Here is a 19,391-nt window from a genome sequence, read left to right as displayed (position 1 = left end):
GAGATCATACAGTATTTGTCTTTCTTTGACTTATTTCTCATAGCATAATACCCTCAAGTTCCATTCGTGTTGTTGCAAATGGCGAGATTTCCTTTTTATGGCTCTATATTTTATGGTTGCCTTTTCTCCATCTGTTCATCCATCGATGAACTTCAACACTTTAGGTTTTGTCATATCTTGGCTTTAGCAAATAATACTGCAATGGTATCTTTTCACATTAGTGGTTTCCTTTTCTTTAAATAAATACCCAAAGGTGGAATTGGTGGTATGACTGTTCCATTTTAAATTTTTTGAGGAATCTCCATAATGTTTTCCATAGTGGCTGTACCAATTTGCATTCCCACCAACAGTGCACAGGCGTTCCCTTTCCTCCACATCCTTGATGATGCTTGTTATTTCTTGTCTTTTTGATAAGTTTTTCTAACAGGTGTAAAGTAATTTCTTATTGTGTTTCTGGTTTGCATTTCACCAGTGATTAGTGATGTTGAGCATCTTTTCATTGGCAAAATTGGCAATATTTATGTCTCCTTGGGAAAAATGTGTATTCAAATATTCTGCCCACTTATTAGATTTTTTTTTCCACTGAGTTGTATTATTTCTTTATATATTTCAGATATTGATGTCTTATCAAATATATGATTTGCAAATATTTTTCCCATTCATTTTGTTGATGGTTTCCTTTGTTGCGAAAATGTTTTAGCTTGATGTAGTTCCTTGTGTTTATTTTGCTTTTGTTACATTCACTTTGTGTGTCAAATCTATAAATCACCCCCAAGACTGATGTCCAGGAACTTTTTTGTTTGTTTACTTATTTGGCCACATCATATAGCTTGTGAGATCTTATTTCCCTGACCAGGTATCCATCCCAGACTCTTGCTAGTGAGAGTTCAGGGTCCTAACCACTGGACCACCAGGGAATTCCCTCTAGGAGGTTTAATGTCCATGTTTTCAACAGGGTTTTATGGTTTCATGTGTTACATTGAATTCTTTAATCCATTCAGATTTAATTGTTGTGTATGGTGTAAGAGAGGAGTCTAGATTCATTCTTTTGCATGTGACTATCCAGTTTTCCTGTCACCATTTTTTGATGAGATTATTCTTTCCCCATTGTGTATTCTTGGTTCCTAGGGAAGGAAATGGCAACACACTCCACTATTCTTGCTGGAAAATTCCAAACAGAGGAGCCTGGTGGGCTACAGTCCATGGGGTTGCAAAGAGTCAGACATGACTTAGCAAATTTTTAATAAACCCATGCATATATAGGCACTTAATTTACTTCTGGGCTCTACTACATTGTGTTGGGATATATATATATATATATATATGTATGTATATGTATATATATGTATGTATATGTATATATGTATATATATATCTGTTTTGAAGCCAGTAGTATACTTTTTTCCCCTAAATTTTACTAGCTATTTTATTTTTTTAGTTATTTGTAAATGCCAATTAAGATATATTGAGAACTTTTTGCTTATCAGATTGGGAAAAAATAAAAATGAATTTTAAAATTTGATGGGAATGTGATTGTTCTGATTATTATAACTTCGTTATGTAGTTTGAAATCAGGGAGTATAATGTTTCTGGCTTTGTTTCCCCCACCCCGCCTCCACCCCTCAGGATTGCTTTGGCTTTTTGCAATCTCTTGTGATTCTCTATAAATTTTAGGATTATTTATTCTGTTTCTGTGAAAAATGCCATTGGAATTTTGATAGAAATTGCATTGAACCTGTAGGTTGCTTTGAATGGTATGGACAATTTAATATATTAATTTTTCTCATCCATAAACCTGGGATATCTTTCCATTTATTTGTATATTCTTCAATTTTCCTTTATCAATATCTTATAGTTGTCAGTGTAGAGATCTTTCACTTCCTTGGTTAACTATTCTGAGTATTTTACTCTTTTTGACACAATTGTAACAGGATACTTTTCTTTTTTTTCCTTCACAGGAAAACACCAATGCAGTCCCCCCACTACAACAAATTATGCAGTCCAGTTTCCCACACTTGGAGAAATCGCAGGGGCCAACATATCTGGAGTGCAATAGATGAGCCTTGCCCTGGGGAAACCACCTTCATGACCATGGTATCGCCCCTGCCAGGTAAGTATGGCATTGTTTTCTTAATTTCACATTCTGATAATAACTTATTAGTGTAGAGTAATGCAATCACTTTTGTGTAGTTTTGAATCTTGCAACTTTACTGACTTTGTGTATTAGTTCTGACAGTTTTAGTGGAGTCTTTACTATTTGCTATAGTAATATGTCACCAGTAGATAGAGACTATGTTGCTTCTTCCTTTCCAATTTGGATGCCCTTTATTTCTTTTTCTTGCCTAATTTATCTAGTTTTGCATTCCAATATGATGTTGAAGACAAGGGGCAAGAGTAGGCATTTATTCTTGATCTCAGAGGAAAAGCTTTTAACTTTTTATTGTTGGGTATGATATTAACTGTAATCTTGTCATTAATGGCCTATATTTTATTGTGGTACATTTCCTCTATACTTTGTTCATAGATTTATCATAAAATCAGTGTTGAATTTTGTCAAGTGCTTTTTCTCATCTATTAAGATGATTGTATAATTGTATCCTTCATTCTGTTAATGTAGTGTATCACATTGATTGGTTTGCCTTTGTTGAACCACCCTTGCATTCCTGGAATGAATCCCATTTGATCATGGTGAACAATCCGTTTAATGTATTACTGAATTTGCTTCACTAATTGTTGTCCGGGATTCTTGCATGTGCATTCATCAGGGATACTGGCCTGTATTTTTTTTTTTTTTTCTTGTTGGCATTCTTGTCTGACTTGGCATTATGATAATGCTGGCCTTTTAAAAGTTTGGAAGGGTTTCCTCCTTTTCTATTTCTGCAAGAATTTGAGAAGTATAGGTATTAAATCTTATTAGAATGTTTGGTAAAATTTACAAGTGATGCAGTCTCGCCCTGACTTTGTTTATTGGGAGGTTTTTGGTTCTGATTCAACATGCATAGTGAACTTTCTGTTCAGATTTTGTTTCTTCATGTTTCAGTTGATAGGTTTTATGTTTCTAGGGATTTATCCATTTATTTTAGATTGCCCATTTTGTTGGTATATAATCATTCATAGTAGTCTTTTTTGATCCTTTGTATTTCTGTGGTATTAAGTGTAATATCACCTCATTAATTTCTTTGTTTTTTGTAATTTTCTGGGATTTTCTAAGTGATTTTTTTATAAGATTTCAATCTTCTTAAATTTGTTAAGATTTGTTTTATTGCCTTATATGATATATTGTGGGGGACTTTCCATAAGCACTTGAGAAGAATGTGTATTCCATTGCTTTTAGATGGAATGTTATTACATATTGTTAAATGCATCTGTTCTAATGTGTCATTTAAAGCTGATGTTTCCTTATTGTTACTCTATCTCAATGATCCATCCACAGATGGAAGTCAGGTAGCATAGCCCCCTATTATTATTATATTGATGTGTGTTTCTCCCTTTGAAGTGAAAAAATGAAAATGAAAGTCACTCAGTTGTGTCTGACTCTGCAATCCTGTGGACTGTGAGCCCACCATACTCCTCTGTCCATGGAATTCCCCAGGCAATAATACTGGAGTGGGTAGTCCTTCCCTTCTCCAGGGTATCTTCCTGACCCAGGAATTGAATCCAGGTCCCCTGCATTGTAGGCAGATTCTTTACCATTTGAGCCACGACATCCGTCAATATTTGCTTTATATATTTAGGTGCTCCTAAGTTGGATGCATAAATATTTACAAACATTACATCCTCTTGTAGGATGTAATGACCCCTTCATCATTATGTCATTACTTTCTTTGTTTCTTATTAAAGTCTTTGTCTTACTGTTATTTTGTCTGATAATAGTATAGCTACCCCAACTACCTTTGGGCTTGTATTTGCATATAATATCTTTCTGTCCCTCTACTTTTAGTTTGTGAATGCCTTTACATCTGAAGTGAGTCCCTTGTAGGCAGCATATAGGTCAGTCTAATTTTCTTGCCCAGTCAGTCATTCTACATATTTTGACTGGAGAGCTTAGTCCATTAACATTAGAAATAATTATTTATAGATGTGTATTTTTGGCCTTTTTGTTCATTGCTTTCTGGCTGTTTTTTAGTTCCTCTCTGTCCCCTCTCTTGATCACTTCCTTTGTGGTTTGATGACTTTCTCTTTGGGTATGCTTAGATTCCCTCTTCTTTATCTGTGAGTATCTGCTACAGGTTTTTACTTTATGGTTACCATGAGACTTTCCAATAATATGTGTATTTATAACAGTCAATTTTAACTTGATACCTTAAGTTTGAACACATTCTGAGCCTCCTTCTCCCACCTATATTTTATGTTTGTGATGTCACAATTTACATATTTTGTCATGTATAATCCCTTAACATATTATTGTAAGTTATTTTTTATTACTTTACCTTTTTCACATTCATTCTAGCTTTATACATGATTAATCTGTTACCTTTACTAGTGATATTTTTAATTCTGAATGACAACTTTGCCAGGTATAGTACTCTTGGTTGGAATATTTTTTCTTCCAACACTTAGAATTTATTGTGCCATACCTCTGGCCCACAAAATTCCTGCTGAAAACTAAATTTATAATCTTATGGGTGTTCCTTTGTATATAGCAGGTTGTCTTTTCTTTTGCTACTTTTAAATTATCCTCCTAAGTTTGACATTTTACTTCTAATATGTCTTCATGTGGATTCTTGAGTTAACTTTATTTGGATCTCTCTGTCCTTCCTGGATCTGAATGTTTGTTTCCTTCCCCATGTTAGGGAAGTTGCCAGCTATTATGTCTTGAAATAATTTTTCTGCCACTTTCTTTCTGTCTTTTCCTGTGAATATTCACCCTTTTAATGTGAATATTAATCCATCTGATATTGTTACACAATTTCCCTAATCTATCTGTGTTTTTTCATTCTTCTTTTTTTCATTTTAGCTGCTTGAAGTGAATTCTGGTGTCCTGTCTTTAAATTCATTGATCCTTATTTCTGCTTTGTCTGGTGTGCTATTGAACCCCTCTAGTATATTTTTCAGTTTATTTATTATATTCTTCAGTTCTATGATGTCTATATGGTATTTTCTTATGTTTTCTGTCTCTCTGCTGATGATCTCACTGTGGTCATCTGTTCTTTTCTAGAGTTAGTTGAACCGTTAGTTGACCATTAATTAGTTGACTGTTCTGTTGAACTCTTTTATGGGGGTATTAACTTATCTCTGTTTCATTCATTTCTTTTTGATTTTCTAAATTGGTCTTCATGCATTAGATAAAATAGCTGCCTCTCCCAGTCTTGAAAGAGTGGCTTTGTGTAGGAGATGAATCTTATTGTTCTATCATGCCCTCACTTTTTTCTCTCAAACTTGTATGATTACTAATGCAGTCTATTTTATCTTTAATGACTTCTAGTAGTTGAAATTGTGCAAGACTTGTCATTGTCCCAGAGGGGAGCATCTCATTAAGCACCTAGATTCAGGCTGATTGGCAGCCAGGCAGCCACTATTAAGGTATGCAGACCTAAGGGACTGCAAGTATAGGTATCACTACCAGAGCCATGCAGTTCAGGGTGCTGCCTGGTTAGTAGTAGTAATGAAAATGGGGGCTCCAGGTATGTATATAAGTTCCTTCCCAGGAGATACCTGTGAGCTGTAGCAGAGTAGAAGGAAAGTGCAAAGATAACATCCACTATTCTATGTTACTGATAGTAGCTCCATAGATCACTAGATGTGTCCCACACCTGAAGCCTGTGTCTCAGGCTGAAACTCCAAATAAACACAGAAAGACTTTGGGTGTGTTTCAGTCTGCTATTTGTTCAGTGTCGCAGAGAATGGAGCCTGTCAAGAACTGTCTCTCTGATTATTATAGTCCCATGGAACCCAGGACACAAGCTCCCCTGGCCACCAGAGACAGATGATTGCATGGCATCCCTTGGTTGGCAGCCACAGAAACCAGTGCATCAGACACTGTAAGAGCTCCCCTCTGGGAGGTATAGCTGCTCTTGAACTATCTTCAAGGTCCCTGGAGAGGATTAGAGTTGGCCCTTACAGGTATGTTCAATTAGAATCTGTCTCTCAGACTATAACTGTGATGATAAGCTAAGAGTGCCTAACTCACGGCTCTGTTGCCTTTTTCTGTGCCATGTGAATAGTAACCATTTGAATTTTTCTTTCTCCATTGGTTACGGTCCAGTTGGAACCACGAACATAAGACCCACTGGCCACCAGAGCCAGGTGATATACAGATGTCCTCTAGCCACAGACAGTAACTGGGGTGTCAGAGAAAGGGATATCCTTTTCTTTCTGGATGATACCAGTGATCTGGAGTGAGGCAGAGGCAGAGTACTGAGATTTCGCCCAACAACCTCCTTTACCTGAGAGTGTCACCACAGGGCTCTAGATGTGCCAAACTAGAAGGCTGCCCCTCATATCAATGTTTCTGCACAAGCAAATAGACTCCTTTCACAGAAAGACAGAGGGTATGTTTCTTTGCTCTCTATGCAGTGCTCTGGCAGACAGTCTGCCAAGAATTGTCCCCCTGATTGCTCCACTATCATGGGACCTAGGATCACTAGCCACCCTGGCCTCTGAGTGGCAACCCTAAAAACTGGCACACCTGATATAAGAACCAGATACATGTAAAAGCTCCCATCTAGGTGATAATGGTGCTAAGAGTGTGGCAGAGACAGTCCCTGGCCATGGCAATCCCTGGGTGGAGCAAGGCACAGGAAGAGTGTATAGATAACACCCACAGGGAGGAAAGTGAAGAAAAAAGAAGGTGGAATCCACTGGCTGGAGCAAGGCAGAGGTAAAGCATATAAATGGCACCCACTGTTGAGGAGGAGAGGGGCTAGATGGTGCCCCCTGGCTGGAATGAGACAGAGGGAGAGTGAAAGACCGTGCCTGCCAGGTAGCAGGTCCCTAGATATGCACTAAATTAGATTCCTGCTTCTCAGCCTGAAACTTTAGGATTAGCAAATGAACCTCTTTCACCTAATCTGGACATCTCTAGATTGACTGCCTCTGCACTGAGCCCTGAGATGGGTGAGTTTGTACATGAGCCCTTTACGAAGCATTTCTCGCTTCAGTATGGCACTGTTGCTTTCATGGATATGAGTCTCATTGATTTCAAAGCCAGATGTTTTGGAATCTTATCTTTTATGTGCAGATCTTAAAATTTGGAGCACCCACTGTGTGGTTCAAACCCTTTATTCCTTAAGGAGAACCTCCAGGTTTTAAGTGCCCTCTTGATTGTAGATCTCAGCACCTGGGGTGGGGAATTCATGGTGAGATTGTGTTCCAGCTTCTCTAACCCACTTCAGTGTGGGCTTTTTTTGTTTGTTTTCATTTGCCTGAAGTATAGGAGTTGCTCAGCCAGTTTTTAAGTTTTTTCTGAGGAAACTGTTACATACTTACAGATTCGGTGTGTTCATGGCAGGAAGAGAGTCCAGAATTCTGCTATGTCACCATCTTGAACCAGAACCCATCTTGAACTTTGATTATTAAAATACAGATAGTTATCACAAATGGAGGGACTAGGAACAGAGAGATAGTACCTAATTGGCTGCACAACTAAGTTACATGTCATCTAAAAATAGCAGTAAAATCATTGGAATGGCCATTTTTCATCATAAGTTATTCTTCATAATTATCTTTTGGTATACTAGGTCTAACCATATGAATATTTATAACCAACCAGTTCTTATCTTTCAAAACATCTCAAATATCTAGTTGGAAAGTGAGGTTCAACACCTTTCCATACTTAGCTTTTTTTTTTTTAAATTAGGACATTTTTTAAAAAGTTAGAATGAGTATTTCAATTGCAGAAATATATTCTGCTCTTCCAAGAAAGAAAAAATGAAATTAATTTACATAATAGAATACTCTCTTTCTGTGGTTTGAAATACTTTAGAAGTGAAGTCCTGTTTAATATATGGAGTTGCAAGGATACCTGAAACAGTAAAATCCTGGAGAAATATGGCTAATAGATTAAAATTTCCCTATTTATCTGGATAATACAAACTTTAAAAATATAAAAATGTTACTTTAAAAAAATCCACAGTTGAAATTGGAACACAAATACTTATATTTCAACAAGGAACTGTCAACATGCAGCTCTCATTTTTGGTTGAATCTTATTAACTTGCCATATTTTAAATATCAAAATTATCTTGCCTTTTACTTATGGTTTTATTTAAATTTTAATATTCAAATAAGCTAAGTTTAAAATTTTTATGATCTGTCTATGCTTGTTGTCTTGAAATTTAATACTGTTGAGCAACAATTTAGTCAAAATCCTCCACAGCTAGTATAAAAAGAAGAAATAAGACTATGAAAAATCAGAGGCTCTGAATGTCTAAGCAAGACATAATCATGTTGTATACAAAAAACTAAGTAATATAATTAATTGCTAACTTTATAAAAATCTTTCAAAGTGAGAGAAACGTTTCCTTCTGATTAAAAAAAAAATAGGAAGATAGAATTGTGAGGCAGGAAGGAGTTGGAAGAGAGGGGAAAAGGAAAAGATGAAAGACAAAAATTGTAATTACTTTTGGCTTTCCGTTGACCAAAGTTAATCTTTCTGGTAAAAAGAAGTTCCTCATTTTATAAAAAAGAATTTGACAGAGAACTAATATATTAGAATCAACAGCATTCTCTTTTGTAATCCCTAGGATTAAAGGGAATAGGAATCTTCTATATATTCATGAGGATGTAATTGTGAAAACTTGAGGAAATGTTAAATATTAGGGAGTAAGAGCCACATATGTTATACATGTTAGGTATCAGGAATAAGAGTTATAAAAAGAAAAGTCATAGAAGGGTGGGAAAATCTGGATAAGATGCCATAGTGGGGTTGTGGTTAATTAAAAAACATTAAAGTAAAAGATGCTGGAGGTCTTGAAGATTTAGAAAATATAAAGTAGAGTGAAAAAACTCTCAACTATTTTGTCTAGAAACTACTTACATTGGACCACTATACCACTTTTGAAAACAGGTTTTCTGTTTATAAATACCTAAATTTTAGTTCTGAAATACTTCCAACATACAGCACATAAAACAAGCAATGCCATGTCTCTGGGGGCCAACTAGATTACAAAGGCTATGAGAAGGAAACCTTCAGGGGGTTCAAGATTGTTGTTGTTATTATTGAACTAGCAGAAGCCATGCAAAGGATTATAATAGAAGAATCAACATGGTTGGAAGCAGGTTCCCAATTCCTTCCTAGGTCCTCCCAGAATTGCACACAAATTTTAGTCAGGACTGCCTATTGGAGGGAAGAATCTGATAGACCGGAAGACCTCAGAGGTTTCACGGGCTTGTAGCCCTTTATTCTAATTCACTAAACATTTCATATAAGTTCCTCACCACTCAACCACCATTTGTGATCCATAAATAAGTACAGATCAGTACAGACAGAGTGCACAGTCAGGTGCACTGGCCCAAATTCTACCCACTGCAAAGATTTCTCTTCCCACTAACCATTTAATGAAGATTTTAATGCTACAGACTTCCAATTTAGTTTGGTGATATCATATCACATATCACCATCTAGAGGACAGGTATGATCATTTTCTTCATTACCCAGTCATGGGAACTTTCCACGAAGCCATTGATAAGGTTTGAGAAAGACCAGGCAATAAAACAGGGGTAGGTACATGCACTGGGAGTGCAAACTACCTGCTCACGCAGCCTCGTCGTGGCTTCAAGATCTTCAGGACCTCTTCTTCTTCGAGGTGTTGGCGACTCAACAGTGACAGATGGAGTTTACCTTCCAGGAGACAGAGACAAAATAAAAAAACACGTCATTTTTTTTTCAATTTGCAAAACCATGGTTTTTTGTTTTATGTACAGCAGTGAGTACTAAGGAGAAAATTTTTAAATAAAGAAACATTTGAATCAGTTCTAATGAGGTGGATGAAACTGGAGCCTATTATACAGAGTGAAGTAAGCCAGAAAGAAAAACACCAATACAGTATACTAACGCATATATATGGAATTTAGAAAGATGGTCACAATAACCCTGTGTACGAGACAGCAAAAGAGACACTGATGTATAGATCAGTCTTATGGACTCTGTGGGAGAGGGAGAGGGTGGGAAGATTTGGGAGAATGGCATTGAAACATGTATAATATCGTGTATGAAACGAGTTGCCAGTCCAGGTTCAATGCACGATACTGGATGCTTGGGGCTTGTGCACTGGGACGACCCAGAGGGATGGTATGGGGAGGGAGAAGGGAGGAGGGTTCAGGATGGGGAACACTTGTATACCTGTGGCGGATTCATTTCAATATTTGACAAAACTAATACAATATTGTAAAGTTTAAAAATAAAATTAAAAAAAAAAGAAACATAAAGCAGGTATAGAAAATGATAAGTCGTTTACAGTGGTGTGGAAAGGTAATAGTTGGGCGAACAGAATGAAAAAGGAGGTAAAGCAAAATGCTGTGTGGGCATCCATGGGGAGAATGTTCCATGCAGAGAGAGAACCTGTGCAAACAGGCTGAGATAGGAGCTTGCTTAGATTATTAACGGAGACCTGTGTGACTGCAGCGCAGTGAAAAAGAAGAAGAGTGGAAACACTGTTGATGGCAGCCTGATATTTACCACCTTACACACTTTTATTTCCCGGAGTCAATTAGGAAGCCATTAGAGAACTTTGAGCAGACATGCTACATCATTTGACTGACATTTAAATAGGATCATACAGGCTTCAATATTTCAGAATCGACTGAAGGGGATCAGTGAGGAGACTGTTTCAGTTATCCAGGAGAATCATGTAGGTTAATGGTGTAGGTAGTAAGCGGTGTTTAACCCTTAGGACAAGAGGGTGTTTTGATGGGTTAGTGTTAGTCACTCAGTACTGTCTGACTCTTTTGCAATCCCATGGACTGTATAGCCCAACAGGCTCCACTGTCCATGGAATTCTCCAGGCAAGAATATTGGAGTGAGTCGTCATTCCTTTCTCCAGAAATCTTTCCAACCCAGTGATTGAAACCACGTCTCCCGTGTTCCTGGCAAACTCTTTACTGTAACAGCCACTAGGGAAATCTTAACTATTAGAGAAAGAGAAGAAATGACTTAAAGAAATGGAAAGAACTACGACGAGAAACACTTTTAGAGCTAGACTGGGGGTGGGGTGGGAAATCATATCTGTTCTGGACATGTTAATTTGGGGTACTGCTCAGTCGGTTGTGTACATCTTATATGTATACATAGATAGAAATTGGGAATTAACAGCCTGGAGATGTTTATAGCTGAGACTGTACGAGATCATCATGTGAGTAATCCAGGGAAGAAAAAAGTCTGCAGACTGAGCCCTGGGTGTTGCACTGCTGAGCTCAGAGACAGAGCCATGAGCAGAAGCCAGCATAAGGCAGTGACATGCAGTAGGCAGTAAGAAGCCAGAAATTCAGGAGTGTGTGTGTCTCACAAGAGTGTCAGGGAAGAGTGATGAGAATCACATATTAGACTTTTAAATTTCATTCTCCACATCTTTTAATCCTTTTCATAGTTATGACTCTATGCCAAATTCTAGACATTTTCCTCAAGGGCAGTACAGCAGAGTGGTTGAGAGCACAGCTCACAGAGCCAATCTGCTTGTCACTACCAAATTCCAGCCAGCAAGAATGTACTGAGTATACTTACAAAAATAACAATAAAATTAATAACAAACAACAAAAAATCATAGTCTAGCAAGTGCTTCTTTAGCATTTGTAGGCTTGGGAAGCACTCAGTTGGTATTAGTTATCATCTAGCTTCCACGGTACTAATTTCCGTTCACCTGTTTCTAATCAATTGCTTAATGTGTTAAGTGTTTAAATGACAATTTTTAATTTCTGAAACTTATATTTAATTCTTTTCAAATATTCCTATTATAAAAGTCTGTCTCTTATTCTTATAACTTGATTTTATATTGTGTTTTTAATTTGAAGCATATCTTCATAATATCTACCAGTTTGCTTTATTACCTAAATTTCTGAGGTTCTATTCAACTGGCTTGGCACAGCTGTACTTCTCTTATATGAAAGATTTTTGTTTGACTGTTTTGTTGTTGTTGTTGGATTGTGAGCTTGACTTCTGGGCTTTTATTTATAAGGAACCTGTAGGATCAAAGACATTTTGTACTTGCTTTTGCCTAGAACTCCAAGCCTACAGCCATCTTCTGGGTCAACACTTATTTCCTTGTGTAGGTTTCTAACTGTAGGGTTTCCAGAACCATTTGGTTACTATACACTGAACCAAAGGGCTTCCCCGGTGGCTCAGCAGTAAAGACTCTACCTCCAGTGCAGGAGACTTGGATTTGATCCCTGGATCAGGCAGATCCCTTGGAGGAGGAAATGGCAAACTACCCCAGTATTCTTGCCTGGAGAATCCTATGGACAGGGAAGCCTAGTGGGCTACAGTTCATGGGGTCACGAAGAGTTGGCCATGACTGAAGTGACTGAGCACACGTGAACCAAAAGCCCGGTAGATAAAGATCCACTGTTTCAGGTCAGCATCCAGGTAGACACACTATTTTCTTCATCATCCCCATGTGTAATTAGGCAGACTTTGTGCACCTTCTTCACAGGAATGGAGGCTCCGAGTGTCTCAGCTTTATGTGGGAGTCTCAGTACTAAATCCTTGCTTAGGTTACCAAGAACAGTAACCAAGCTCTCTCTGCAGTCCCACTGCCAGCTGATTTTCCTATAATCCACCTTGAAGTTCTATTTTGGTTCTTTGCTTGGGGATTTCCCTTTCTTACAGTGAGAATGCCTCCTAAATTTTATCCCACATTTGTAGCAGGGTTAATTTTTGTCAGTTGGGGTCAGAGATTGAAGCCACATTATCTATTTCACCATATTACCAAAGTCACAATCACCCTACATAGGTTTTCAAGCCTGGAATTTTATGTTAAGATTATGTATGAAGATTGTTCAGAGGTATACTGAAGGAATACATAGTTGGAAAGCAAGCTGTAGTTGTATACACTTCCAGGTCAAGGTAAAAATCTCCAGGAATAAAAAAGACAGAAAGATGTGATAGTATCATCATTTGACTATTAAATCCTATTTTTCTACCCTTGTAAGCAGGCATTTATTTACCCCACCACATGACTTTCCATTATGCTTATAGGACATAAGCTAGATGAAATAGAAATGAAAATATTCTCAGTAAAATAGCTAAATTAGTCCAGCTATTTTGTAAAATAAAACTACCGGAAGGTTTATAGTTTCAGTTTTATATCAAAATCCTGACCTTGTCTCAGTATTCTTATTTTACAGTAGTCTGTAACATTATGACTACTCTGCAAAAGTTTTAAGTTTCACAAGTTATGAAGTTTATAAAGACCTAGCCGCAAGGAAGAAGGAGCTGAGATAAATCTAACTAATTGAATTTTGCTTTATCAATCTTTTTTAGAATGCTATGCTTGCTTATATTGAGTTTTCAATTCAGATATAGAAGATAATTTGGTACTGAAAAGCAATTGTCTTTGACTTGGCATTAAGAGGATCCATGTAATTCACTATGCTACTTACCTGTTTAGGAAATCAAAAATGTGCTAGCAGAACAACAAAAATTGTTACAGCCCTGCCGGTTTCGTTTTAACATGGTTAATGTTTAAGTGCAACAGAAACAGGAATACAGACAAGAATATGATTTGGTTTGCTATAATTGGAGTCTTTGTTTTTGAGAATCTGTACTACATTTGATAAGACAATATGTATTTAGTTCTGCTGAATAAGGACATATCCAATCTTATGAATGTGTTTGCTGTTATTCAAAATATCATGTAGGCAAATATATTTGAAAAAATAAAATTTTAAAATATTGACTTTTGTTGAAATCATGCAACCGTAACAAAATAATTTCATAAATAAAGTGTGAAGGAATTTACTTAAAGATACTAACACTGAAAATTTTACATAAAGCACCACCAAATTACTTTGAATAGAAAAATATAAAGAAATGTAGCCTGTGACAGTCTAAGGATACTCCGATCCTGTTTATATTGTTTTCTGTGTAGTAAATTTGATTTTTCAGTTTTAATCAGGAAAAATACATTGTTTTTGCAACTCAGTTTTCTGTCAACTATGTTATTATTCTAAGATTCACTCTAAACATTTCTATGTAATTCCCAAGTCGTTTGTATTTATTATTCTTGTGCTACTTGCAATGTACCTATTAGTTCAGTGAGTTTAACTGTCAGGATTGTTGTAAGTCAATGTCTATGTCAAGTGAGAAGCCAGATGGCAAACCAGTGATAGCTGGGAATTAAACAAACCAAATTTATAGGGTGTATATCATCACCCCACGTCATGTGGATTTACAAAGGGAACTATAAAACAATGTATATATCCTTTCATGGCATGTTTTGCATGTGTATATTTTTATAGTACTTACTTTCAGTAATTTGCTAGTACTTTTATATTTATATCTCTGGATAAGTCAGAGGAGACTCTGACATAACTAATTAAAACATAAAATGTTTTCAAGGACTAGGGCTCATGTGTATGTGTGGAGTATATACATACACGTATATGTGAAGTGTTTTCCTAGTGGCTAAGACACTAAAGAATCTCACTGCGACTGCAATGCAAGAGACCTGGGTTCAATCCCTGGGTCAGGCAGACTCTATGGAGAAGGGAATGGCTAACCACTACAGTATTTGGGCTTCCCTGGTAGCTCAGATAGTAAAGAATCTCCCTGCAATGCAGGAGACCCAGGTTCCATCATCCAAAAATTAACTACACTCATTTTTATGCTTTTGATTTGTCCCCACTATTCTATATAACCCAAACATTTCTCTTTGCTTGTATGTTACCTTTGGTTTGGGTTGTTATCCTATTTAATTAAATGCTGGGATTTCTTGGTAGGTAAATAATTGTTTAGATTTCTGCCTAGTAGAACTTCTCTATCCATTACTTTTTCAAACAATTCTTTAAAGCTAAACAGGATTTTTTTTTTCCTTTGCATTGCTTTTCAATATTGTCAGAAATGTTTCCATAATGAAGAGAAAATTACTTCAGTAAAATTTTCATGTTTATTACATCTCATGTACTGTTCACTGTAATGAATAACTATTTAACTGTTACTTTCAAAGACTTCCAGCTCAACAGTAATTCTGCTTTCCTCATTATTGCTGTAATATAACTGCATCATTGTAGCTGATATTTTTTGCTTCACAATGATGCATCTTAAAAAAAAAAATACTGATTTTTTTTCTTTTAGAGGAGCTGGGCCATTGCTGTGATAAATTCCAACCTAAGAAAGCAGTCATTCAGAGGCTAAGATAGTATTTCATCCACATTGTAAATGCCACATGCCATAGCATCTGATGTCAGTTCATTCTATGAAACTATTAGTTAATAATATACTTTACACTTTAATATGCTTATACCAAACTCAACAATATAAAGTATGTCATTCTTTTCTTATACAAGTAGAAAATTTGAATGAAGAATTGAACTTTAATTTTAATGGTTAAAAATGGCAAAAACAATTTGCGCTCTGCACTTTGTGAAGGCTACAGGTCTTCAGAAGTACGGAGTGTATTTGATGAATCTGACAACGGTGGTTTGAGGAGTCTGACTCCAGGCCAGAGTACCCCGAGTGACCTTTCAGGCCCGACTATAGGCAGTCACACGGACTTTGTTTTGCCAGCCTCATGGGGGAAGCTGCTCTCTCCTCACTAGATTTGTTGTGCAGCCTGCATGTTAGAATTTTCCGAAAAGAGTCACGTGATGGACAAGAGGTTCCTCAAGTCCAGCCATGTTCAGACATATGCTTCTTGGCCTAGGTGCTGCTGCTCAGAGTCCTCTTTATTGGGGCGAGTGGTCCAAGGAACTATTTAGGTGCTGCCATTGTGGGAAACCTTGAGTAAGACACATTACTTCACTGGCTCACACTTAGGTCACCCCCCTTCCCTCCTCAAGCCCCTCAGGTGGATAAAAAGACAGGGGCTGTGTGTTTGGGGGCCACGGTCAGTTAGATGATGCCTCCTGTTAGCCTGCAGCACGTGTCACTGAACCCTTGCCTTGCTGTTCTGTGTGAAGACATGGAGCCCTGGGAAACTGGCATCCATTTTTGCCTCTTGAAGTGCTATTACAGCGAGTCAACAGGCTTGTCTGCTACCTTTAGTTTGGCTTGTTGTCCTAAATGACCACTTTGACAGCTGAGAGCTCCACATGTCTCAGAACTCTTCCCTTTTCCTTTGGTGGCTTTTCTTAAACAATACTCTTTTTATGAAACTAATGACCAAGTAACAGACATTTTTAAATAGTGTGAATTTTATAATGAAGAAAGTATCCCCTTAGAATACAGATAAGAATACTGGCTATATGTATACTCATATTTATAGACAAAGCAAAGAAAAAAGTCTACTTTAAAATAATAGCATATAAAATAGTCATGGTAATCATATAGAGATTCATGATATCTCATTGATGCTACTAATGCAGTGTTTCCTGTGTTCAAAATTGTTGGGTTTTGGTTTCCATTATTAATGTATTTTAAAATATGTAGCTTTATGTAATAACAATGTCATATTCATATGCTAACAATTAATATAATGTAAATGCTGAACCTTTCCTCCTGACACTTTAGGCATTAAATTAATCTCTTGAGAAAGAATTTGTTATTCAGGCTACATTAGTAGAGACCGATATTATGTGCAGGAAAACAAAGTTGCATTGTTTAACAGATGCCTAATTAGCGAGTTGAGCACTTGAATCAAGTGAGGCATGGAAATGCATTATATAGCATTTACATGTGGAGCCCATTATTTATCAATAAGAGTAATAAATGCTGCTTTAAAGGGAAACTCACCAAAGCTTAGTTGAACTTTGAGCTTCTAATTTTTCCTTTTCTTTGATCATTTAAATTACAGTACATAACTTTACCATTATAGCTTCTGTTAAGTTAAATAATTGATTAGTTATCCCAATGAAAAGACTCAGCAACCATAAAACTTGAATCTTGTAAAGCTTTATTTTCAGAAACACACCACAGATATTGTTAAATTTAACAAAGAATCTGTGAAATAGTGATGAAATAAAGCAAGAATTCAGGCACTGCAAAATTCCACAGATGAGCTGAGTTAAGAAGATAGGATTGGTAGAAATGAAATGTTCTGTAGGAAAACAGCTGCTTTGCATAACACATATCTAACCAGTAATGGATTGCTGTATTCTTTTTCAAAAAAAATTTTTGTTTTTAGATCTTTAAGACCATATATATAGCTGGAATGAATATTTTAACACTATTTCTGACTTTCAAACAGATAGAATCTTAGACTACAGTTACTTCATCCTAAGTATTATATATGAAATGTGCCTCTGTGATCTAGTACAAACTGCTCTGGGAGCAGAAACAATTGCTCTGCCGTTTAGGAGATGGTAAGTGGAGTTTAATCTGACTTCAGCAGGAGGTCAGAGACTCCTCAAATTTAACAACAGAAGTAATAGAATAAAGAAAATTCTGTAGTTTCAGACACAGCCATTACTATATATACTATATATAAATACATATTTTATATATATATGTGTGTGTGTGTGTGTGTGTATTCCTCTGTCAATACCTGCAGGGCTAGTTAAGGAGAAGTATATTCCCTATGATGGTATAACTATATGCTAGGAATTCTTGATAAAGGCAGCTCAAAATACAGTATTTGTTTCAACATCACAATCCCAGGAAAGCATGTAAACCATAGAACTTAAACTTTCTGAAGGAATACTAAATAGTACATCAGATCAGATCAGATCAGATCAGTCGCTCAGTCGTGTCCAACTCTTTGCGATCCCATGAATCACAGCACGCCAGGCCTCCCTGTCCATCACCAACTCCCGGAGTTCACTCAGACTCACGTCCATCGAGTCAGTGATGCCATCCAGCCATCTCATCCTCTGTCGTCCCCTTCTCCTCTTGCCCCCAATCCCTCCAGCATCAGAGTCTTTTCCAATGAGTCAACTCTTCGCATGAGGTGGCCAAAGTACTGGAGTTTCAGCTTTAGCATCATTCCTTCCAAAGAAATCCCAGGGCTGATCTCCTTCAGAATGGACTGGTTGGATCTCCTTGCAGTCCAGGGGACTCTCAAGAGTCTTCTCCAACACCACAGTTCAAAAGCATCAATTCTTCGGCGCTCAGCCTTCTTCACAGTCCAACTCTCACATCCATACATGACCACAGGAAAAACCATAGCCTTGACTAGATGAACCTTGGTTGGCAAAGTAATGTCTCTGCTTTTGAATATGCTATCTAGGTTGGTCATAACTTTCCTTCCAAGGAGTAAGCGTCTTTTAATTTCATGGCTGCAGTCACCATCTGTAGTGATTTTGGAGCCCAGAAAAATAAAGTCTGACACTGTTTGCACTGTTTCCCCATCTATTTCCCATGAAGTGATGGGACCAGATGCCATGATCTTCATTTTCTGAATATTGAGCTTTGAGCCAACTTTTTCACTCTCCACTTTCACTTTCATGAAGAGGCTTTTGAGTTCCTCTTCACTTTCTGCCATAAGGGTGGTGTCATCTGCATATATGAGGTTATAGATATTTCTCCCGGCAGTCTTGATTCCAGCTTGTGTTTCTTCCAGTCCAGCATTTCTCATGATGTACTCTGCATATAAGTTAAATAAACAGGGTGACAATATACAGCCTTGACATACTCCTTTTCCTATTTGGAACCAGTCTGTTGTTCCATGTCCAGTTCTAACTGTTGCTTCCTGACCTGCATACAAATTTCTCAAGAGGCAGATCAGGTGGTCTGGTATTCCCATCTCTTTCAGAATTTTCCACAGTTTATTGTGATCCATACAGTCAAAGGCTTTGGCATAGTCAAAAAAGCAGAAATAGATGCTTTTCTGGAACTCTCTTGCTTTTTCCATGATCCAGCGGATGTTGGCAATTTGATCTCTGGTTCCTCTGCCTTTTCTAAAACCAGCTTGAACATCAGGAAGTTCACGGTTCACATATTGCTGAAGCCTGGCTTGGAGAATTTTGAGCATTACTTTACTAGCGTGTGAGATGAGTACAATTGTGCGGTAGTTTGAGCATTCTTTGGCATTGCCTTTCTTTGGGATTGAAATGAAAACTGACCTTTTCCAGTCCTCTGGCCACTGCTGAGTTTTCCAAATTTGCTGGCATATTGAGTGCAGCACTTTCACAGCATCATCTTTCAGGATTTGGAATAGCTCCACTGGAATTCCATCACCTCCACTAGCTTTGTTCGTAGTGATGCTTTCTAAGGCCCACTTAACTTCACATTCCAGGATGTCTGGCTCTAGGTGAGTGATCACACCATTGTGATTATCTGGGTCATGAAGATCTTTTTTGTACAGTTCTTCTGTGTATTCTTGCCATCTCTTTTTAATATCTTCTGCTTCTGTTAGGTCCATACC

At 37.2% G+C, this 19,391-nt stretch overlaps 1 non-coding gene across 1 annotated transcript; it reads right to left on the bottom strand.

Annotated features, from left to right (window-relative positions):
- Positions 1–1,953: 1,953 nt before the first annotated feature.
- Positions 1,954–2,118, bottom strand: LOC133229294 (U1 spliceosomal RNA). Its single transcript, XR_009730528.1, has one exon. It is a non-coding gene; the product is annotated as a U1 spliceosomal RNA (small nuclear RNA).
- Between the last annotated feature and the right edge of the window lie 17,273 nt (positions 2,119–19,391).

Source organism: Bos javanicus, chromosome 17 (genome assembly GCF_032452875.1).
Source record: "Bos javanicus breed banteng chromosome 17, ARS-OSU_banteng_1.0, whole genome shotgun sequence".
In the NCBI taxonomy this organism is placed as follows: domain Eukaryota; kingdom Metazoa; phylum Chordata; class Mammalia; order Artiodactyla; family Bovidae; genus Bos; species Bos javanicus.
The sequence above is the reverse complement of the archived record's forward strand: the minus strand, read 5'-3'. Positions and strand labels throughout refer to the sequence as shown.